At 42.1% G+C, this 19,370-nt stretch overlaps 1 long non-coding RNA gene across 2 annotated transcripts in view; it reads left to right on the top strand.

The window, feature by feature from the left end:
- LOC135313988 (uncharacterized) overlaps positions 1–19,370 on the top strand; it is a 51,469-nt gene that overhangs the window by 20,133 nt on the left and 11,966 nt on the right. The window lies entirely within an intron of this gene.

The raw sequence follows: 19,370 nt of genomic DNA, 5'->3' as shown, positions 1-19,370 counted from the left end.
GGAAAATTGCTCTTTGTTATGAATTTGACCCCCACTGTACTCACCCCGTGTTTCAGCATGGATGTCTAGGGTCATAATTTCACTCATTGCTGTTCATCGCTCATGTTTCTGCTGTCAGCTGCTTACTTTCCTTAAAAAAAAACCCTAAAACTCTCACTTCCATTACTTTCCCAGGGATTTTAATGTGATTTACCAGATGATAATTTCCACGATTACTCTTTATTCATCTTCTAAAGTTCAGTGCCATCCAGCCATCTGGTGTCTCATTAGTTCTGCAGAAGCCCTAGCCTACAAAAAAAAAAAAAAAAAAATTCCTCACATGGCTAATTTTAAGTATGTGAATCCTAATGATGCAAAGGAGACTGCTCATATTTTTTTGAGCCAGGCATACAGATAACTCTTGCAGGACCAGGCCATAAAATACTTTCAAAAGATTTCTTTGGATAATCGCGTAAAGTAATTAGCGTGAACCCTGCAATGTACTTCACGCAGAAGTGCTAATGGGTTTTTATTAAGGTTTTCCATGCATTTCTTTACCAGGTTTTTATCAATCACCTAGGCATTCGATCTTTGACAATATGAAGAGCAGTGTAAATCAGTGTTAACCTGAAGCATGATGATGGATGGATGTTTTCAGGAGATTTGGAATCAGAAGTAAAGTTTAATCGCATCTTATGTAGCTATTTTGCTTTCTCTCCCCCTCGTGGTGCTGGAGACCCACACACCAGCGTAGCCAGTTTAGCATCAGCAGGATCAATTTTTTGTTGGTCTTCCTTAAATAGCAAATTTTCTCTCTCAAATTACTTCTCCTCACTAATATAGGTATGCAACCCCATCTTATTTGCCTTGCATTCTGCAACCAGAATTCACTTTTTTCTGTCTAGAAAGGTGTTACTGCAAAGGAGCAGCTCTTTTCCATACCCCCTTTTTCTGACCATATCTGAGAAACACCTTTCAATTTGTTAACGCGCCGCTCAGTAAAAACATCTACCCTACACCAATTTCAGAGTGCCATTATTAAGGTGTGAACCATTTTGTAAAAGGCAGCTTGTTATTGCTATATATCATAAATATCCTTCAAACTCCCACTCTTTGAACTTGTGGCTCGTCAGTCTGGCATCTCAAATCCCCGTCTGCTATTACGAAATACTGATCTTGCTCATTACCACCATAACAATAACACCTAGTTAGGAAGAGAATACGGCTTCTCCTGGCAAACCGCAGGGCCTCGTGTTCCGTCGCTTTCTGCAGCTTAGCTTATTAAATCAGTTTGCACAGAGCCAGTTTCTCCACATGCCTCTGCAGAAGCCTGAATGTTCTTTTGTAGGCTCCTGAATTCAGACCGGGCGGCGTGGAGCACGCAGGATGAACCTCGCTTGCCGCCGTTGACAGGTATGTTTTCTCAGGACTTGTGCAAGTTAAGTCTGCAAGTTAATTCCCTGGAACCCAGCGTATGTTTTAACCGCAACGCTGTTTCTGCTGAAGAGGCCTCTAAGCTAGCCCTTAACGGCTAGAAAATATCGCTCAGGAAAGGTAGAGGCAAAATCACTTACCTCTAACTGATTTGAGACAGCAGGGAGTAGTTCACGGTTACTTTAGCTGCTTTTATACTATTTATTTGTTACATGCGTTCCAGCACAAGAACTGCTACTTCACCAGCCCTGGAGAGAGGAGCATCCCAAAGAACTCGCCCAGGAGAAACAGAGACCAGCCGAACTCTGGAGTTGGAGCTACGTACAAACATAAAAAAATCAAAAAATACTGCTTCCCCTAAAACCAAACCAAACCACAAAGTATCCCCAATGAGATCTTTCAAATGAAGAGAATTAAATTCCCACGTTATTCTTTTTTAATCACAGTCCAGATGAGAAATTATTAACGATAAGCAAGCCTTTGGTCTGAATACCAATATTAAATCCACTCTGCAGAGTTGCAAGTTTACATCGTTGAGTGGCTGTGAAATAAATGCTAGAATGAACAACTTCCACAAGTCAGGAAAGAATTTGCATGTAAACATCCTGACGAAAGAAGAAAGCCACTTTTAGACAGCCTCTAGATTAAAAGCACCGTGAAATCATTTCAGGCTTTAGCATAACAGTCCTGATGGACCAGCGTGCTCTCTGGGCTAAGAAAACATAACATCTCTGGAAAGGAGAGACTTCAGTGGAGCCAAGTCAGTTCAGGATCATTTAATTCAAAATCTCCACGTAATTTCTTTTTATTTAAACCATTATTAAGAAATATCCTTCAGCTTATCACATGTGAAGCGTAAGCTTCCTTTGGTATTAACTTTGACACATACAGAGCACTTGGGGGATTATATTAATTTAGGTGATAGTACCTGTTAGTGAGCATCTGATTGCCCTCAGTGCAGAAGGATTTACTCTTGTTATTGATTTGTTGGCAAATATAATGGGTGGAAATCCCCTGGTATTGCTGGTAGCTGTGGCTTCGAAATTTTATTGGATTTGTGAGCAATTTTCCTCTGTGTTTAAACTTGTGATCGCTTTATAAAAAGAAGAGCCCAAGAGTAAGGTGAAAAACAAATGCTTGTTTTTATTTTGCCGAAGAGGGAAGCTGCCTTGTTTTGCTTTGTTCCTGGTTGTTGATTGCATTAGCCTGGCTTTTGTCATGGTTACTCTTGCGACAGGCGCTGAACCGAGAAGGCATTGCTACAGGAGCCAGCAGGAAAGAAGCCATTACCTCTAATGGGCACAGGGTCATCGGGGCAAATTTTGTCTCATGCAGAGGATAGAAATCAGAGCCATCCAACTTCTAGTTGCCACAAATAACTGGGTGGGCTGGTGTGACTTCCTCTGCGGCGCTAGTTCCCTCCTAAATAATTTTCCTCAGTCCTTTAGGCAGGAGTCAATGAAAGCCAAGAACAAGTCAGGTTGATCCCCGCGGGCTCCGGGCAGGCCCTGCCCGCTCAGACCCGCGGCGGCAGGCTGGCCGTGGGGCCGGCGGGCGGGAGGCAGCCAGGGAGCAGCTCCGGGCACCCCTGGGAGCCTGGGGCGGTGGCAGCGAGCGCCTGCCCTCCCCGTCCCGTGCTGCGCCGTGGTCTGTGCTCCAGCAGTCGATGTGGTCTTAGTCCTAGTTATCAGGTCCCCAGGAGAGGTAAATTGATTTATCTTTATCTGTTCTTTGCCAAGGCGCAATCCCTCTGCCCCTGCACGGAGAAATTTCTGGTAGAATACCATAGAAGTGTCACAAATAATGAATGCAGAATTGGGCCTCCAGGACACAAAATGTCTCCTCTTTAGCTTTTCTTTACGACCGATTCATAAAATTTGATCAGAATTAACAACAACAACAAAAAAGGGAGTTTAATTAAACCCATATTGGGAAACGTCTAAAGAAATAAAGTGTTTCATTATGTTCTCTTATTATATCCTACAATATTCATCCAATTAAGGTTAGCACTCAAGTTATTTTTAAGATGTGACATGAATAAGATAACCCAAGATATCATATGATTGCTCCAGCTGAGACATAATAGTTGAAAGTCATTTTTTCCAATAAAAATAACAGTGAACAGTGCTATTAATTCATGGTAATGATGCTACTGGGAGAAGTCTATGACTTCCACTGCTGAATAATCAACAAAAGTAAATTAGCTTTAAGCAACAGAATGTGTGTGTATGTCTGTGTCGGTGAGTGTAAATGACCTTGAGAATTGAGAAAAGCAAATTAAATACAGTTTTAAGCATCGTAAGAATGTTTTTTTTATAAATCATATATTTTGAAATGTAGTCCATGTGAGTTCAGGTCTCTGCAAGGCAAAATTAATTACCATTCTCGTCTTACCTATTTTAACTAAAATGCACAGATGTATACTTCTACCTGAAAGCTTTCCAAATTTCAGCTTCATCACATGAAGAAATACGGTTCCTGGCACATTTAATTTTTACTTCTAACTCAACAAAATCAGAAGCAAAACATTCCATTTAATAAATCTGTGGTTTCTTATCCTCTCTCTCTTGGTCCTCACTGGCTCTTTCAAGTGGGCTCTGTTTAAAGAGAAAGCTTTTATCTCCATTGTAGACATTTTTGAACAGCCTTTCAAGCTGCTATAAAACATTCAACTTCTTAACTTAGGAAAGTCTTTTTTAACTGCATTTATCCATTAACTTGATTTTTTTTTTTCTTTCTTTCCTACTCTTCCTGCCTCCCAGAAAGCATGTATTTTCCTAAAACTACCCGTTTTTCCCTTCCAGTGCATTTTTGCTATTTAATCAGGTGTGCGCAATTTGCACTTTTACCCATTCAGGCTTAACACGTTAGTTCAAACCCCTCGTCACCGTTGGAAAAAAATATACTTTGCCTATTTTGCAGTCCACTTCTTACATTTTTTCATCCATAGATACTCCACTCACCTCCCCTTGCTCAGTGCTGCTTTGCATTTTTTCAGATTGATTTCCTTACGGTCTTTTGCGTTGCTTCCACTTGCAGCCCTCTCACCAGGCTGGTAGCTGTACAGCGGTTGTATATTTTTTTTCTGTATTAACCAGTCTTAAATACATCAAGTGTGTTGTTACGTGGAGAGAGGCTGCCATGTTGTGAAGCCGATTGACAGGGTGTTACAGAAAAGAAAGAAAAGAACGCTTACTTTTGATGACTTTGTATTTTTCAGTTTGGAGTGCTGCAGTCTTCAGAGCTGGAAAATTGGAAATACCTGATGAAGTTTTGATTATTTAATTTAAGAATATCCTCTAATAATGCCTCTTTCTTGATTGTTCATTTTAAGATGGTCACTTTCCTATGAAAATGTAGATCAAGGAGCATAAAACAGATCACGGAGTTATTGAAATCTTGAGTTTCATCTTGACTTGAAAGGAACCAGTACTTCTCCAGCAGTTTGTGTGCTGCAAATGTTCTGCGTAGGAACGTTTATGAACCGAGTATTTTTGTACATAACCTCACAGTGGCCGTGTTGAAATTATTATACCGGATTGGTGTACAACTGTTACAGACAGCTATTTTTAAGCAGAGATTAGGATAGCTTAGTAGCAGAAACACGCACGTCAAGGGACGCGTGAAGTCCATAATGCTTCTACAGCCTAGAAGTGCAATCTGAATGACGATAAATGTGTAAGACATAATTAGAAGCAAATTAGAGGTGGATTAGTGTGGCCGTTCTAACAATGATAAACTGAAATCTCCCAGGCGTGGTAGCATAAAGGATACTGATAGACTACAACCTCTCGGCATGGCAGGCAGCGCTGAAAACGAAAGCATTACAGCAAGCTACTGCGTTTTGAAAGAGCCGAGGTGCCCTTTTGTTGTTTTGGGGGTAGTTTCCTCCTGTAAGGAGGAGTGTCTTACGAGGCGTCCCAGGAAAGTTTGGCTGCCCGCGCTGCGCCGTCCTTCCCCCGCTCATCGTGCGTGCCGTCTTCTCCGGGAGCGCAGAGGGAGAGCACCGGACACCTCTCGTTAGCTAAGGCGTTATTGCAAGTCCATTTTGGTTCATGGAAACTTCCTAAAGGAAACCTGTCTTGCTCTTTCATTTCGGTGATGCTACAAATACCTTTGGGACATTAACTGAGAATAGAGGAGAGAAAAAGGACGAGGGAAGCTGAGCCGAAGGATGAAGCTAGGCAGGATCTGAAAGCTATGCACTTTTTCCACATGAGGCAACGTATACGTAGCGTGCGTAGGTGTAGCCTGTGCGTGTCTAGGTACGTGCATCTTACGGTTTCTAACTATACCTGCGTGAGGAATCAACACTCCGTAACCAGTTGTAAGAGTCAAGCTTCTTTCGGTGGAAAATCATCTGAAATAAGTATTGCAGTGTTCGCATGTAGAGTGTTATTGGCTGAAAAATATGTGAATAATTGTGAATAAATACGATATATATGATAGATTCATTGTGACTATGCTGGATGGCACTGGATAAGTAAACAAAGGTGTGTTTCATTGATCAGAATGTATGCCTTCGATTTTTGTTCTCTGGAAATACCTAAAACTACAAAATTGCAATTAATTTAAAATTCACTCATTCTGTTCTGGCTCTTAGTGATAAATCTTTTTAAGGGTATTTACAGAAGATGGAAAAGTCTGGACGTTAGAAAAAATCTAGACCTGTTGGGAAATGTTTTGTGATATCTTCTCAGGTTGACACAGAAGGGTAACATCAGTAGGTGTTCTCCCAGCCGAAATTTGGATATCCTACGTACGCTCCTACCAGAGACATGGCAAATAGAGAACTGTTGACTTTCACTAAGTCTGAATTTGATACAATGAAGTTATTAAAGTCATATCCAAGAGGGCTAAGGGAAACATCAAGAAACCAAGAGCATCACCCAGGAAAGCCCCCTCAGTAGCTGGTTGCCACCGGCGGTGATGATGAAGTAATTCATGTCAAAAGGTCTTCCTTTTTTTCATTTTCATATATCTGCAAACTAGGCAAATGACAAATCTCCACGAGCAGAAAGTGATAAAACAGATTTTTGTCTTTGCAAGTTGGGGTTTGCTCAGTTTGCAGCCATATGACAACTGTAATTACTGCAAACTCTCGCAGGTAGTTTGCCAGTGCAATGGGCGTTTCGAACCGAACGAATACCGATTATGCCAGATCCCTAGCGTAGCTGTGGATGTTTGTTCCTGTTCTGGAAGAATTTGGCGCTGACGCCGAGTAACATGTGCGTTGTAAGCGTGTGGTTTTCAAAGCTTTCTGTGTACAGAGGATGTATTTGGAATAAAATGGACTTTGATTTAGTCATACTGGAAAGCGTACCTTAGATTAATGAAGAGTATATACGTAAAAGTGTTGGTCCTGCCGGAAATTTTCCAGCCCTTGAAAACAGGGTACAAAACCTCACAGAATTCTGGAAGCCAGTGGATATGTGGAGGGCAAAATATAAGGATAACTCCTATGCTTTTCTTATAGTATGCTTATTTAAATCCTAACATATAGATTTTTAAAAAAACTATATAGATTTTAGATATATGGATTTACATATAAAGATACAAATGTATTATATGTACAGATAGAGATTTAGATATAAAGGGGTGTATATTTTAGATATAGGCTAGATATTTGGATTTTTTAGATCAATTATATAGGGACTATTAACTGAGAGGTTAGATTAAGAATGTAAAATGAAATGCTTCACTCTGAGGGCGGTGAGGTGCTGGAATAGGTTGCCCAGAGAAGCTGTGGATGCCCCATCCCTGGAAGTGTCCAAGACCAGGTTGGACGGGCCTTTGGGCAACCTGGTCTAGTGGAAGGTGTCCCTGCCCATGGCAGGGGGGCTGGAACTAGATGATCTATAAGGTCCCTTCCAGCCCAAACCGTTCTATGAGTCTGTGATCTGTTGGAAAATGCAACATTTTGTGTCTTTCAGAATGAAAACGCAAAGGGAAGCTCCTGACTTATTTCAGCTTTATTTGGGAAAATACATATGTTAAAAATATATGAGTAAATTAAATAATATGTTAATAACAAGAGAGAGGTGCTTTATTAAAATCTTTGAAGCTTCTTAACAATTAATTTTGTAAGTTTAATTCCATTTTGGAACAAAAAAGTCTTTGAAAGCATAAATTCCCCTGCAGAATAGATGCTCTGGTCCAAATCTAACTTTCTCCTTGTAAATATAAACATATTCTCAGACTGATTTTGCAAGGGAAATAATAAACAGGTAGAGGCTTATTTTAAAACTGGATGGTAAAAGCTAGGCTCCTAGTAACCAGGATGGGATTTTCAGTGTCAAAATAATTTGCAGATATCTGAGATGTTTAGTATCTCAGAGAACTAAGTGGTACTTCTGAATTTTTGGGAGATTCGTAAGACGCACTGTCCTGATTTTTTGTATAGTTTAGAAAATTGTGCCATCTGAATTTAAATTTGCATTTTTAAATGCGCTAAGCACCTCAGCATCATTACGAACTTTATTGTTGCCCACAAAATTTGCTTTTTTTGGCTCTTCCTTTTATGTCCAGATGAACGAAGCTCTTTCAGGTTAACAAGCTGACACAGAGCTGCATTTAGTGCATTATTGGGTGTTTGGAGCAAATATTCTGCACGGATTTTTTTTTCGTGACTTCCTTTCTCTCCGGTAGTGTTCCTGCTACTTCTAGGATAATGATCATCATCATCTTCATAATGTGGCTTAGGAAGACAGAAAATACGTCATCTTGTGCCCCAGATAGTAATGTAATTTAGAAGGTAATGTGCGATGACCCAGGCTGCCCCAGAATCCATACGGAAACTATTTTGTAAGTTGTAAAGTTCTCATTTGCTTTTGCGGCATCCACCAGCGCATTCAACACCAAGGGACCTTAGCTTGCGAATTCCTCGTTCGTTTCAAACTGCTACAGTACCCGAGAGTTCAAATATTGCGTCTGATGATGCAAGCCGGGTTTTCATGTGCTTTCCACACAGCAGAAATAATAGATGAATGAAAATCTCTGCCATGCAAATTCTTTCCTGGAATGGCAAATGAGTTTGTGACCTAGTTACTAAGTAGAGGTGATCACCACAGCCTTGATGATACACGCTGTTCTGCAGCGATGATAATTAAGGAGCATAATGCTTTGGGCATACGGTTGAAATTTTGGGGACTGATTAAAATTGGTGGATCTTTCTATTATTTTTTAATTCTTTGACACTACCACATATTGCCATCTTAAAAGAAAAAAAAAAAATCTTCAGAGTGTGTTACTTATGTTTGTCAGGAGGCCTACTTAATTCACTTAATCCATTTTAATTACCTCTGTCTGTAAAAAGTCAGAACCAAAAAGGCCAGAGAGCTCTGTGGGCGCTCATCTAAAGGGGCAGTTAAATATTAAGGGAAAAACTTTCAATATCTCAAGATACATTTGCCTTTGGCTTTGCTATCTCCATCTTCAGTTTAAAACGAATGTCGTTTTACGAGGAGAGCGATTTAAGCGTGAGAACAGCTTTACATATTTTTGTATGTTGAACTGCTTATAGTTAGACGTCCCAGAAAAGAGACACTCGGAAAAATACACTTGCACAGAAAGTTATTTATGAAAAGTTGGAAGAGGAAGTTCCGTTAGTTTTCCTAGTAATGAGCAGATAATTAATGCTCAACAAGTCCTTTGAAACATATAGCCTATTTTTGCTCAAGACGTATTCCTAAGGAGATAAGGATTTTTTTTCAGATTTATTCAACACCCGAATGTATTCTCCAAATATTTTTTAAAAATTGTTTCCTCTTCGGTGTGATCTCCAGTTCATGTTGTCTTGTTTAGCTGCGAGCTGCCAGACAGTGCTTTGGGGTTTTTTTTCCCTCACCCACTCACTCATTCGGCGATCATCCACAAATTTCAGATTTGAGCGCGGCACCGGGCTTTCGGCAAAAGCACCAGGAAAAGGCATCAGCCAGCTGTCAGTTAGAAACAAGGACAGAAGGACTGCAAATTTCAGCTAAGGAAAATTCATTCGCAAACACTTGTGGACAATTATAATAGCCACCTTGCTCTAACCTTACCCAGTCATACCATGCATCAGCTATTGGCAGACTACGTTCAACGCTCAATGTTGTGTGTGCGAACAAACGCTCAGCTTTCAGCCCTGTAAACAAAGGAGGGATATCCAGAAATACCTTATGTCCTGTCCTCACAAGGAAAGAGTAGGTAAGAAAAGACGACTGCACGAGTACGGGAACGGCACTTTGTGCGGTGGGAGTCTGTCGGCAGCGCGGTGTTGGACTGCACGACAGGTTTCTAGGACGCTTCACTCTAAAGTGAGGAGGAGGAGAACGGATTTCTGACAAGCATATATTGTCTGCAGAAACGCAGACAGCATTTTTTGCTGATGGACTTTATAATCTTCCCGTTAAAGGAAAGAGTCTGGTTCAGGGCAACATAGGAATGACTGCTGATGGCCGGTCGAGGTGAATGAGAAGGAAAGGCATGCAAAAATGTCCTCTTCTCAGTCGCACCAGGGGGTCACATTAACGCTTTTCATTTAGCAAGTTGAAGGCAGAAGCTTTGAAGTCTGTCTAAGCGCACGCCCAGATGGGAAATTTTGGCCTTTTAGATCTTGTGGTCTTCGTTCTTCCATACTTTTTTGCAACGTAGCTTTTTGCATATTGCCAGATTTTGCAATAGTTTACAATAATGGGAAACGTTTGGTCAGAGTATTATGCTATTTATTGTCAGACTCTCCTTCCCAGAGAGACCGGTGCACTGCCTTTCAGGAAAAAAAAAAAAAAGAAGAAATAAAAATGTGCACCAAATTGGTTATCATGGCCATGCTAATCGGTGACTGTAGGGGATGGAGTTTGTTCTGGTTTGTCTGGCTTCTGCAGTTGGCGGGGGTGAGGAGGGGGAGTTTGTTTCATTTTCGTTTTTGCTGTTTGCTTTTCTCTTAAAGATACGATGATCTGGGTTCAAGTGCTTGTGACTTGAACTGTTAAAGCTGTCTTGCCAGAGCAGACTAGCGTTCCCAGCTTTGGCACAAACCTTGGCGAATACTCCCAGGTTTTACAGGTGGCACCTTTGCCCAAGTTTGAAGCAACGTTCCACCGCCTGTAATGGTCCTCACCTCAGAACTGCATTTCACCGGTACGGAATCATTCATTTAATCACTGTCGCTCAAGTATAGTAGGAAGCTTTTAATAAACTGATTTGGTGATCTTTTTAACAGTCCTTTCTAATAGATGGTCTTGGATACTATGCCATGATTTACAATACCTACTTCTGGTTTTTAAGGTCCAGTAATACAGTTCTACCAACTTAACCCAATATTAATTTTCCTCTATACCTCACTCAAATTCTGGTGCTGTCATAGAGGTAGAATGTCCTTAATACTTTAATAGGAACGGGGTTATATTGCTTCTATGACCTTTCGTTGTGTTGTAGGCATTATTAGTGTAGTATGGTAAGTTACTGAAGGACTTCCCTCTTCATTTATTTATTATTTCTGATGCAGAAGGTGAATACGATAATCTGATGGTAATAGGGCCTTCAATAGCTACCAGAACACAAAGATCTTATTACTTATGAATGTCAAGAGCGGGCATATTTTTGATGATCTTGTCGTTGGTACAAATCAACAGTAACGCAAGAGCCGTCTATTGATCTTCTGGCCAGAATCTGTTTGACTTTGGATGCATATTAGTATTTCCTTTGAAAACAGATCAAAACATGTCAGTATTGTCCTGGGAAGGGAAAGAAGGATCATGTCTCGACATTCAGATCCATGCTTTTGTAGTCAAAGCAATTCAGATTTGAACAGAGGAAATCAAGAGCGGAACCTGCCACTTACCGAATTATGTTCAGAGCAGATTGAGTGCATATTCTGCGCATCTTCTAAAATATATCCTTACTACTTTTTTTGGGAGAAAAAGCTCCTCTAGGCATGAGCAGGGCACATCACACCTGGGCTACCTTTTACACTAAGCTGAGGAAAACAAACTGCTTCTTTTCCAAAAACTAAACAACAATATATAGTTTGACGGTATAAGAAATACTAATATTTTGCTGTAAAGGTAGGGTTTTAAACTCCAAATATTTGTAAAGCATCCTGCACTTCAGAGACCGCGAGGTACTGGCTGGGCTGGCAGTAACGCAGACAGCACAAGTGAAAAAGCTTGACCTGCAAGGACACGCGGTCTCCTGCTGTATGGTTGCTTGGAGTAAAACCACTGGCTGCAGCGGACCTTATGCCTGTTTTAAAGCGGTCCGTGGGGGTTTGGGGGTCCCTGCAGGGACGAAGACGATTCTCTCATGATGGAAAGTAACCAAATGCTCTGCGGCAGCTCCGGACCTTCGCTCGAGGTGTAGGCAGGGAGGGCGCGCGGCCCTCTCCCCTGGTGACACGGGGTATGCTTTAGGCCCTTTGGGATGGGTAAAGCGCAAGCTGGAGCAAGGGGCTGCTGTCTTCAAACCAGCAGCAGAAAGTGAGTTTTAACATGCTTTTGCAACAGCCTCTTCCTCAGTTGTTTCTTAACCTGCTTGCGGGCAGGGGTCTGGGGTCCGTGATTTCTGACTGGTCCCATGGTCATGCCTTAAAATGTTTCCCCTTCTGAAACAGGGAGACGCACACACACCGAGCAGCGTAGAGTTTTCTGGGCTTTAAAGAGTTCCAGAGTTGTAGAGAGCATTAGACATACTAGTGGCAATGGCAGAAAAGGAAAGATAGAGCATTTATATGACAGCAGCTCTTCGTAAGCTACGCTGCCATTCTCCGCTTTCCATCCTTAACTTAGAGCCGTGTGCCTTCCTCCTGCCCCCCTTCGCTACAGGGCGTGGGAAAGCTCTCGCGTCAGAACTGAAAAGGGGTGGTGACTTTGCTTTATTCACACCTTATTTGCGCGCCTTGTCAGTGTCTCAAAATCTTTTTAATTTGACCCGTGAAGACTGGTGAGAGGAAGCGTTAGCCCCGCGTGGCAGCCGTTGTGCGTACGTGTGTAAATCGGTCACGGGGGGCCTACCAGGGCTTCCCAAGCTTTAGGTGTAAGGGATGTTTCTATTCAGTTATTAAGGCCTTAAGGCTGCGTCACTCGTTAGAAGCCTTTCTTCTTTTTTAAATGCACTGTCAACCTGAGAGGTGGCAGAAGTGGTAAAGGACGCGGGGTCCGTTATTCCTCTGCTTTTAATGGCACTTTGTGAAACAAAATGCTTGAAGAAATTTCATGCAGGCTAAACAGCTGTGGCTCTAAGGTCCTTGAAAGGTTGGTTGAAAAAAATCCTTTATGAGGTTTTGTCCACAGTCTATTGATGTCGACAGTTGCACGGTAACAATGAGGGATCGTAGCGTGTTTCAGCTGTGTCCCAGGAAGACCCCTGGCTGAAGCAGTGACTCAGAGGCTTTCGATGGACTACTGGTGTGATGGAACTGTGTGTCAAGGTGTAAAAATCAGACAAGAGAGCTCTGAAGACCTACACAGCTGAAAGGAAAATAATTTTCTCCCTAAATTCAGGCCACTACGTCGTTTTAAACAATGGTTTGCAAATTGCTGGGTGAATCTCCATGTAAAAACCCACATCTGGGGGATAGGTTTTGGCACCCGAACAGACACTTGGGTGTTCTAGGTTTGCAACCAATAGGCCCAAACCCTAGGAAAAAAAAAAAAAAGTAGAAAATAACCTTTTCTCTTACTCCTATAGATCGCCTTTTTCCTCACCTTTCTTCTGTTAAAGCAAATATTGTCAACAAATGTTCTGTAAGTCTGATGTTCCTGTTTAACGAAAGTTAGAGCTTAGAGAGCTCGCCTGGCCTAGAACTGGAACAAATGGATATGGTGATTAATGTGAATTTCTAGAACTAAAACTTTCTCCTGAAAGGAGATAACGTGCTGCTATTACAGAAAGAAGAGGGCTCTAACACTGAATCTCTTTGATGCTTTAAACATGCTGAACAGATTTAAAGCTATTTCCCTTAGTGTAAATATGAAGTGATGAAATTTTGGTTTTGTTAGACTGGGCGGTAAAACCGCCGTAGCAGACTTCTGTATTTCCGGAAAGTTTCTAGCTCAGCCATTAAGACTGATCTTAAAAGCACCCATGCTCTTGAGAACCTTTCTGCTAAATGTAAGCTTCTGTTCTTCTGCTTTCGAAATTCAGCCGAATACTTATAAACACAAAAGTAGCCCCTGGAGAGCTCTGTCTGAAGTGTTCTCTGGACTATGCATTTTGCAAATCTGCATTAAACTTTTGAAGCTGGCGTATCTTTGTAGGGCTGTTCAGTGGAAGTACTGGGTGGTCAAAGAGCCGGGTAATCTGCTCACTTACTCATCTGTCCTTTACTCTTCCGGTTAGGATTTCAATAACATGTTGAAAAATTAAATTTACAGTGTCATAATGTCTTTCCTAAAATTAAAATGTTTGCTTATTACATCATTTACCATGCAAAGGTGTTGAAATTATGAGATAATTGACTTTTTAATAGGTATGACAAAAATCAGACAGTTTCTGCCTTCGACAAGTGGGCTGATGTTAGAGGTTTGGCTGAACCAACCGCTATTTGCCTACTTTTAAGTCTCCTCTGGGGGTTTTGAAGATGCATTTCTCCTGTTGTTGGTTTCCTAGCTTTCTGGAAAGGAAGGCAAGAAAACCAGAGAAAAAGATACAGACATAAGGGCAAGTGAGGGGCAAAATCGTAGTGAAGTCCCTGCAGCATCTGAATTTACCCCCAGATGGATTTAGTCCAGGTAACGTAGGAGAAGCAGGGAGGGTGAGTGAGAGGAATAAAAACTGAGAAAGTTCTCATGTATATCTTTTATTTTTAAAGGCTGAGGTTAGATGTGCAATCCAGAGGCTGCTGAACAATTGACCTTGTCTTCCTGCTCACTATCCATTATTCTTCCTCTTTCTACTTCTAGCAGTTTTATATCATCCTGACTTTGTGGGGGCAAAAACCAAACCACTACTGTTAAAGGTTTTTTAAAATAACCTGGAGCAGAAAGACATATGCTGGGGAGATATTCCAAATACTGCAATGCAAGCAAACTTAAACAGAGAGTGCGTTTAACGGGGCATGGTAAGGGGATTGTTGAATTTGGAGCAGAACGGCGACCCCCACACTGATGTTGAATGCAGCCAGAACAGCACGTTTGACTGGAGCCTGTATACGCAGCATTGCCTTTCTTTTGCTAGGAAAACTTTCAAAAATTCAATTATCTTTGAAAAGCAGAAAACAGATTTGAGTACCAGGGGAAGGTGTGCGAAGCCTTGCAGAGCTTTTGCAGTCTCATAGAAAAGATGCAAAAAGGGTCTACAAGAGACATCTGGAGATGTAGATGAGATTCAGCTAGGTTTGGGTAAAATGACTGGGGTAAACAAACCTACAGAAACATGTGCAGAAGCCTTTATTTAGCAGATAATAGTTCAGCTGTAAACCACTTACTATGAACAGTTCAGGTTCCTGCCGCTGATTGTTCTCTTCGAAAGCTCTCAGTGTCTTAGCTGTGTTGGGTTTGGACTGTTAGGTTTTGTCTGTATGGCGGTTACTGCAAGGGGAACATAAAGAGACGAAACATAAAGATGCGATACTGTATTACAGTGGGCTTCTCTGCATTAACCTCCTTCAGAGGCTACCTGTGGGCACGAAGCACAAGGTAACTGACTCCGCTCTCAGCACCGGTCCACGAGGAGTAGCTGTCGCATCTTGAATGCACGTAACAGCCTCCTTCCATTCCCGAATGCCCACATCCGTGTTACTTGGTGTAACTTAGGCCAGTCTTATGGCCCTAGCGTTATTCTAATTTTCTCTTCGTGCTGCGAAGCAGCAAACAGTGATATATTTTAGCAGCTCAGACCCCCATACTGATGCCGCTGCAACAGAAACATCAATTTAGACTTTTAGTGGCTTGATTCTTATTTTCTACGTGCTACGTTATCCGTTCTTTACATTTGCTCATCCTGTTCGCTGCAGGGTAGTCAGAGCAGATTACGGGATACGTCATGGTTCCCAGAAGTACTCTTTGCAAAAGACAATTCTTCCCAAAACAACACTACAACATCAGGCAACGGGTACATTCTGCAGTCACTCCCAGATACACGCCTTGCTGAAAACCTTCTTTGGATATTGATTTTTCAAATATGCCAAGGCCTAAAGCTTTTTTCTCCTCGAGTAGCTTTGAGTTCCACGTCACCTGAAGAGTAGGCACACAAATGCCAACACACCCCCATCCACTTTCCAGCCGCTGCGTTGGGACCCCCAGCGGATGAAAGACCCTCAAAAGCAAAGACAATCTGACCCTTCTTCTGGTCTCCCTCTGCTCTGCCCTGTTTTCTCTCCTCAAGGTCAAGTGCCTTCCGCCACCTCTCGAAACAAACACAAAGATAAAACCTGTGCTTCTTGCCTCTGCGGCAGCACGGTTGCTCTTTAGCAGCAAATAAAAACAGTAACAAAAAAGTTTGTTGCTGTAGTAAGGATTCTTTAACCTGAAACTGTTGTGAAGGAACGACCTGGGTTATATTTAAGATAGGATGAAGAAATGTAAAGGCTAGAAATGTTTGTACTTGGAGGCATCGGTTACTGTTTTACTTAAGGAAGGAGTTCCTCGCATCTGAATAAGTTATCCCGTAATTTCCCTCACATCCTTCTCTCGCGCTTTCTACGGAAGCCGGCCACTTTCAGAGAGAGGGTATTGGACAAGGCACGTGGTGCTCCTGCCCTGGCCCAGCAGGTCCAGTGCTCAAATTCAGGGCGACTTTCAGCCCAGCTGTTGTCCTTCAGCCCTGTGGCCCGCTCCCCGTCATCCTCTGCTGCGGTATGGCAGAGTGACAACTCACCTAGATGTTTTTAATATGAAATGAAATACGTTGCTTTTTGTTGCTTCTGTTTATTAATTTTTTATTTTAATGGCATGTCATCTTAAAATATAGACTTGAAAATACTTTTGAACTAGGGAGCGTATTAGTCTACAGGTCACTTTATTATTTATTGATGCTTGCTTTCCACACGGTTATGCTACCGAAATTGCAGCAAAGAGATTCTGATTTTTAGGAGAGCTAGGTAATGTCGCAGTGCAGAGACAATAAAATAATCAATAGTGTCAGATATGATTTTCAGTGTGTTTCCGACTGTTTTTCTGAAGACACGTGTGTGTATATATATACACACACAGTCCGGCCCACCGTGTATTTGCGTATTTGCACATTAAAATACTAAAGGTTCTGATAAAGCCTTTCCTGTTCTGACCTTTCAGATCCCCACTGATTCAGTGGACCCTTTTGTATCCTGAATTGCAGCAGATCGGGCCTTTTATGATGAATCATGGAAGGTTGTTTTTAAGGACCGAGGCCATGCGGTTTTCTGTGTTTTCCATACACTTGACACTAAGGGCCTGGTGTTCTCATCCCACTGCAATGTATGCAATGTATCCTTCATCCCTATTTCACTGCACACAAGCTGAGAATTTGAGATGGAAGGGAGCTAAGACAGCTCTTTGCCTGATCACCTGTAAGGGCAGAGTTCCCCCTAGGACATGCAAGCTTGTAACCGGGTGTGAACGTCTAACCTAAACGCTGGACACAGAGGAGAAAATTCCATTCCTAATACTTGTGTGGGGAACAGTTACTTCTTCCTCAGGAAAACTTGCATTATGACAGATAAATTACACTGAGATCAACATGAAGTTTTTGCTTTCATGAAGAGCAGATATTAACAGCTACTGATGATAATCATGCATAACAATCTGGGCTAAAAATCACGCCTAAGCTGTACATCCACAGTGCCTGCATGTTTAGGCAAGCAGCGCGTAGAAAAGGTGGATGCATCGGCCACTTTATATCAACTCCTTGAAAAGAAGTTTAGCTGCAAGAGTGAGACAGCACAATTCAAGGTATGAGACCTATAGAAATGTGTAGGGTGAGAGACTTGCTGTTGGTTATTTTGAAACTAGGTATGTGTAATAAAGTATCTCCTGGTCTAAGATGATTTTGGTTTCAAACAGTTTGGTTTAAAACATATTCTTAGGAGTTTCTATTTTCTGGGAATTCAGTAAGACTTTGCTGTGAGAATTGAGCTCAGTTCCAGTAGAAATGGGCATACTTAAGGCTAAGCCCTGCACTCCTCTCTTGATGTCGAGAGCAGCTGTGCGTGAGCATCCAAGGACAGACTCTTTTTCCTCAGGGTATGTTCTACTTTGATGTTCCTAGAGTCTATAACCCCTTAAAGTTAACGGGAGTTACATGCTATAGTATGCATCAAGGAAGAAGATATACCCTGCAGTTAAATATAATAGCATTCCTCTTCATAGACTCGTACTTGGCACTGCGTTCACGTTGCTGAAAAAACATACCTTAATGAGGCCCTGAACTAGTGATTTCTGTAGTTATTTGCATCTGTCAGTGTAAACAGAAATAGATATATTGAGCTTGTCACGGCAATCAGTAGGCGAACAAGTTCTTACTGTGCCATGACAAATCTTTAGCGTGGCAAACGAGCAGCTCTGCAGCCAGCGACTGCCAGCTCCCTGGCGGAGACCTGCCTGAGACAGGGACTAGAAGAGGAGGTTGCCTGCTGAACGTGATCTCCCTCATGATTCTGGAGGCACGCGTGGGTCTAGGACTCCTCCGGCCACTACCCAGTGTGCAGGCAAGACGAGGTCTTCTATTTTTATATCATTACCGATGTCCCTAGAATAGAATTTCTTTGTAATTTTCCATCGTTTCTTTTAGCGCTGCAGAAGCATGCATGCGTGTGCTTGTGCGCATTTCTCAATGAGTCCATATGCCTTTGACGACCCTCTTTGGCTGGCTGTGAGACCATCCAGTTCTTCCCCTCGTTACTTGCGAAGCTCGCCACCTATCTTCTTCGAGCTGCTGCTGCGTAAGCACTTTGGTGTGATTCTTTGTTTTGTTACGAGAGACAACATCAATGATTATTTATAACGACATAGCCAGGCGGCGCCCCAGAAACGGGAATGCGCTGTTTACCTTTGAGTAGATAGTCTCATTTTATCTGCTTGCTCGGAACGACACCTTTTGTACGCAACACATTTTATATTGATGAAGCAATGCCACAGCAGCTTCCTGCATCTGCTCTCTCCGCTGCCTGAAAGTGGCTGTAATTATTAACATGATAGCTAATCAACAGAAATAGCTGCCAGACACTATTTAATGGCCTCAAATTTCTCTCCTCCAGAAACTGAGGACATGAAAGAGAAAATGAGCGTGCAATATGTTCACTGATTGCAATATGTTCGTTCTTACCTCTGACGCCTTTTGTGTGGAAATCCAGCGGCATTGTTCCACTGGAGGCTGAGCCACGGTATTGACCAAGACCCTGCCGTACAGTACTTGTTAAAAGGAGAATTAAGACAAAGCCCGCGGATACGGCTAACTTGTGATTATCTTCCTTGGAGACACCCACCTTACACTGCAGCTGTAAACAAGCGGTAGGCGCGCCAGCCGCTGTGAATGCTCGCAACACTCTTGTTTTAGTTGCGTAAGCTTTATATTTTAAACGGTATTGCCATCTTGTGGTTCTGACAAGTTTTGCCGTTCGGTTTCTTTCTGCAGCCCTTTTTTCCTTTCTTGTCTTGGCAAGAATTCCTGAAATGCCGTGGCGCCAACAACGGAATGGGCCTTGCCCCAGCTGCAAAGCGTTCACAGGAAAAAGTTGAAGCCTATATCTGAATGTCATAAAGTACTTCATCAGGCTTTCGACAAGATAATTTGTCACTTTCCACTGAAAGGAAGGGAGTAGATAGTTAAGGTTTTTATTAGAAGGGTCATTGCGAGACACCTGCTTGTAAGAGCTGCCTTCTTAATTATTGCCCGCTTCTGAAATGCAGTTTGTTCCAGACACATCCTTCAGCAAGCGTCTGGACTCGCCATCTGTGGCTCCTGGACCACTGATAGCCCACAAGATCATCCACAAAGAGACTTGTACTACCTTAAGAGTACTTTTATTTCAGGCATTAATTATAAAGGCTCAGGAAAATGTT

This window comes from Phalacrocorax carbo, chromosome 6 (assembly GCF_963921805.1).
Source record: "Phalacrocorax carbo chromosome 6, bPhaCar2.1, whole genome shotgun sequence".
NCBI classification, from domain to species: Eukaryota; Metazoa; Chordata; class Aves; order Suliformes; family Phalacrocoracidae; genus Phalacrocorax; species Phalacrocorax carbo.
Note: the sequence above shows the minus strand (reverse complement) of the source record. Positions and strands in the feature narration are given on the sequence as shown.